Raw genomic sequence first — 5503 nt, forward strand, 5'->3', positions numbered from 1 at the left:
CCCTGTTCACCCTATGAAAGTGCCACCCCATGCTAATCACTCATTATTTCCTTCTCAGTGTTATTTTTCTTCCAACCCTTAAAGTTAGCAGACGTATGTTGGATACGTGCTTGTTGTCCTTGTTAGTATGACTTGTCTTTCTCACTAGAGTACATATTCTATGAGGTTAGGGACTTTTTATCCTAACCTCACAGAATATGATGTTCATCTCTTCATCCCCAGTACCTAGAATAGTGCCACATATACAGTCAGTGCTGAATAAATATGTGTTGAATGAATGAATGAACTAACCTATATCTGTCATTTTGCATTCCTCTTGTTCATAATTTCCCTTTAGAGGAGGAAGAAAACCATCTAAAGAGAGATCTTCCCCCAAACTGAGCCTGTTATCCATTCAGTTATTAGTCAGAAAGTATTTACTGGACATTGACCACATGCAGTGATATGTTGATGCCTGTTTTATGTGAGGCTCTATGTTAGACCCTATGGAGAACAGTCCTTATTGAAACCATCCTTATTTTTCATTTATCAAAACTGTCTAGAGCATTCAAATAGTTTTCTACTGCTTTCCTTTTATCACTTAATTGTGAATTAACATGACCCTAGATTCTGTATACACTTGCTACAGCATTTAAGAATAAAGCAGAATGATGGGGCGCCTGGGTGGCGCAGTCGGTTAAGCGTCCGACTTCAGCCAGGTCACGATCTCGCGGTCCGTGAGTTCGAGCCCCGCGTCGGGCTCTGGGCTGATGGCTCAGAGCCTGGAGCCTGTTTCCGATTCTGTGTCTCCCTGTCTCTCTGCCCCTCCCCCGTTCATGCTCTGTCTCTCTCTGTCCCAAAAATAAATAAACGTTGAAAAAAAAATTAAAAAAAAAGAATAAAGCAGAATGATATTCAATTTGGGGATGTAGGCTTTTGTTTTTCAATGATAACTTCTTTTCTTTTCTTTTTTCTTCTTTTTTTTTTTTTTTTTTTATGTATCATCCACAAACTCTGTCCTCTGATGCCATCCCATAATTATGACAAAAATGCTGCACATATTCTTTAGGGAAGAAATTCCCCAATTTGGTGTATTTTATGTAATAATGTCACTAAACTTGGCTCTTGGGCTCATTGGCTCTTTTTAATGCTATTAAAAATGGCTGCCCACTTGCCTCGTTTTCCCTTGGCACTCCTCCAGCAGGCTCTATCCACCAATGTGGGTGTCTGCCCCATGGAAAGAAGCCCAAGCTGGGACCCAAACCCCCTCTGAGCACCTCCTTGGCATCCAGTGTTCCCCGGCCCCTCTCTACATGATGGCATTAGCTGGTGCTGGCACAGGTTCCTGCTTGTAATGACATTAGTTAGTGACACCAGCAGCCTTTTCCAGAACCTCCGTGATTCCTTTAAATGGACATGACCCTTCCCTCACCCCACTGGCGCCACATAAGCCAAACCCCCAAGTTTGGAAACACAGATTCCACTTGGTGCTTCCCATTGTTTATAGCTTCCCAGCCAAATTCTCAAGCCCTGTGAACTTGTTTTTATCCAAGTCAATTGAATCTAATTTAGCAGGAAATGTTTCGTGACGTAGAGGAGATCTCCAAATATGTATTGCCCTCTGCCAGGGCTGTGCTAATTCTTTTGAAATCCAGCCGCTTAATGATTCTTGCTATTATTTAAAAACAAAATAAGGAAATAAAGATATATCACCAGTCCTGTGGGGAAGACACGAGGAAGCAGATCATTCTCATTTCCCTCTGCTGCTGGCTTATATGGATTTCTTCCAATAAAATGGATTTTTGTTTGGGGATAATTAATAACAATTTATTTTAAAATCTCATAAATAAGCCAATTAAAAAAAAAGAATAAGTCCATGGCCAGAAAAAGCAGACAAATCTATATGGAAAAGTAACCCAGAGGACCACACTTTATCTTGGTCTACTACTTTCTTAACCCACCAAACGGTTATTATTTAATTAGCACATAAGACAATAGAGTGAAACCTCAGTCTTCTCTCTGAGCAATCTCACTGTGACCTGCCACACTGAGACCTGGGGGACGCCCTCTCCCAAACAGAGCCTTTAAGTTCAGGATCACTTTTACAGGCCATTCCATTAGTGAACCAATGGTTGGTAACCACAGACTGAGTGTCTGGGAGAATTCCCTCACCTGCGATCTTATAAATCCACACCCCTGGCCACAAGGATGATGAGGTCACAAAATGGGAATTGCTAAGATACAACACCAGAGGATAAATACCAGTTCCAGACATGTTCCAGTCACAGACATATCTTCTTTAAGAGAGCTGAGTTATTAAAAATAGGATGCTAGTGATAGCCTCTGATATCCACACCAACACTTTGGAATTTACAGTGTCTTTTCATTGTCCCACATGGGATAGGTGGCATTTGCAGAATTCTACACAGGAGAACAATCTCCATAGAGGAAAGGAACAATGTAATTTAAGAATGAGCAGAATTCCCAAATGCCCATCAACTGATGAATGCATAAAGAAGATGTGGTGTGTGTGTGTGTGTGTGTGTGTGTAATGGAATATTACTCGGCGATCAAAAAGAATGAAATCTTGCCTTTTACAACAACGTGGATGGAACTAGAGTGTATTATGCTAAGCGAAATAAGTCAGAGAGACAAATATATGACTTCACTCATATGTGGAATTTAAGATACAAAACAAATGACCATAAGTAAGGGAAGCAAAAATAATATAAAAACAAAGAGGGAGACGAGCCATAAAAGCCTCCTCAATACAGCAAACAAACCAAGGGTTGCTGGAGGGGTGTTGGGTGGGGGTTGGGCTAAATGGGCAAAGGGCATTAAGGAGGGCACTTGCCTCGATGAGCCCTGGGTGTCATATGTAAGTGATGAATCACTAAATTCTATTCCTGAAAACAAAGTAATTGTAATAATAATAATAATAATAATAATAATAAATAATGAGTATAATTCAGTCATGCTAGGTTCTTAATTTATCAGGATCCTAATTTCCTGAGCAGATAGCTACATGGTAGCAATCATACATTTATGCTATGATTCCCAGACTCCAGGTTTTATTTAGTCTAATAAGAATAAAGCTACCACCAATGTACACTTCTTGAAACCTGGGGTGACAAGTTGCCTCTGAAATTTGTAGTATTGTAGGTCTAACACATGCTGATGATGGCTTTTTCTTGACATTTTTACTTTTAACAACATGCTCACCCCCTCCCCTATCACAATAATCCATCTTAGAGATGCATGGTGCATTCAGTTTATTTCCTTTCACATCAAAATCTGGCATTTAACTGACATGAGTTTTCTTTACAAGTTTTATCGTATGTATGTATGTATACTCTATCTGGGGAATGTACATTTGAATTGGGACTGGGGCGAGGAATGGAGAAGGCAGGGATGGGCAAGGTCATCAGCAGCCTATCTTGTGTGTGACTGAGCTTGGATGTAACTGTTATGGAATTCTCTCTGACCATTAATCAGAGACATGTTCACTGATCAAAGTCTGTTTTTCCCCTGAAGTGTTTTAAGTCAGAGAGTTTCCATTTTAACATGAGCAATTCCATTTTGAGTTCTTAGCATAGTTTTGTTTTACCTCATTTTATTGGAAAAGGTGAATGACACGGAAATCTAGTCCATGAACCAACACAACTGTGTTTATGAATGCAGGCACTCAGTGGCAAAACTAGAATCTCCAAGTGGAAAACTTGCGTTCACTGCCTCCTACTTGAATCATTTGAAATGTAAAAAAAAAAAAAAAAAAAAAAAAAAAATCCAGAAAGATACATCAAAATAAGATTAAATTCAATAAAGTACTAATGACACTAAATCTCTTATGTAGACAAACCTTGTAAGAGATTCAAAATAGATTCATGTAGTGGCAGCATGTGTTCTAAGTCTCTGGATCACACAAAGCAATGAATTCTACTTTGCTCCTTTTCCAAAAACAAAGTCCATCTCCATCCTTTTTTTTTCCTTTTTGGTCACAATATTTTCATGCTGACATGAATTAAATAAAGCTTGAATCTGTTCTGCCGTAATAATTTCAACACCTTTTGTATTTTTGCTTTTGCTACCATGAAATATTTTATGGATCTGAGAGTCTCTAGTATCTCTATCCAACATGGAGAAGTAATGGAGATCCAAATAACCAAACCACTGAAACCATAGAAGGCAGCTCAAGGAATTGGCAGCCTCTTATTTTCAAGAGTGAGTATTATTTTGTTCCCAGAATATTTATTGTGGTTCCATCACTTTAGAGTGACCCATCCACCTTCTACAGAAGACTTCCAACATAAAACTGATACATCCTCTGCCAGATGGGAAGGCTTATGCCTTTTTTTCTTCCCACAGAGAGGAATTTGAGATTAGATGCTATTGGAAGAACACGGTTATTGTCCACCATGTATATATCTCCAGAAGCGTTTGTACTGGTACACGGCTTCAACACACAGTGCTTCCTGTCAGCCTGAAAGAACAATTTAGAAAGTTACTCAGGACTTCAGAGACTTATTCTCCACTTGACGTGTGGTCAGTTTTGAAATTTAACCTACTTTTTAAGCTACTTTTTTTTTTAGATTAGGGAGTAAGATCAAAGGGCTAAATAGGGGTGGATAAAATGTTTAAAGAGTGGGGATGATTTTCACTTTGTTTTGTGAGGGAAAGTGTCTTCAAGGCTACAAAGAGAGTTATGACAAGGTTGATAACCACAAGCTGAACATTTTCTTTGAGCACCAAGCAAAAGTTACAGATTACGTTTGATCTGAAAATAGGATACAAATAAGCAAGAACTTTCTTATATTAAATTGTTAGGCTTTTGTGTTAAAGATAAATTTCCCCTTTACTAGTAATAAAAGAAGAGACATCTATATTCTTTTCTCTTTAGTAATATTTCACCTTAAGAAGATGAACTGAAGGCCTTAAACTTTTTTTTTTTTTTTGCCCGTCCTGAGAAATATTCAATTTTTGCTACTACAAAGAGTTTAAGAAGCAGGTAAAAAATAAATAGATAACATGGATTCTGAGCTGAGGTAGGCAGACTTGTATGCCCTTCCCTTTGCTTCCTGAATAATATGAATAATAGGACCGTCTCTGGATGGGACTGGGGAGTTTCACTGTCCTGGGCAGATATGCCCCTAGACTGAGCATCAGAGCTGGCCTGGAGAAACATGAGGTTTCTCTTCCCTTTCACCACTGTCAGGAACAGGCAGTAGACTAACTTCAGCCTGCTTCTTGCAACCCAGATTTACAAGGTGCTTTACACACAGCGTGGGCCCCTCAGATTCCATCACACCACAGTTGAGTGGCAAAAGGTCAATATCCAGCCGTTTTTAGGACTAAACGATAGTGAGCCCTTGGAAATTGCAGACTATTTACTGTTGTCCCACGGTAATTGTGGGAAGAGTTTTGGAAGATCTTCTGAGAAACCCAGTGTTGTATGAAGGGAGAAAGAAAGCCACAATTTGAATAAAGGAAACCCAAGAGGGCTACAGGAAGTAAAGACATGATGGGA

This window comes from Leopardus geoffroyi, chromosome B3 (genome assembly GCF_018350155.1).
Source record: "Leopardus geoffroyi isolate Oge1 chromosome B3, O.geoffroyi_Oge1_pat1.0, whole genome shotgun sequence".
NCBI classification, from domain to species: domain Eukaryota; kingdom Metazoa; phylum Chordata; class Mammalia; order Carnivora; family Felidae; genus Leopardus; species Leopardus geoffroyi.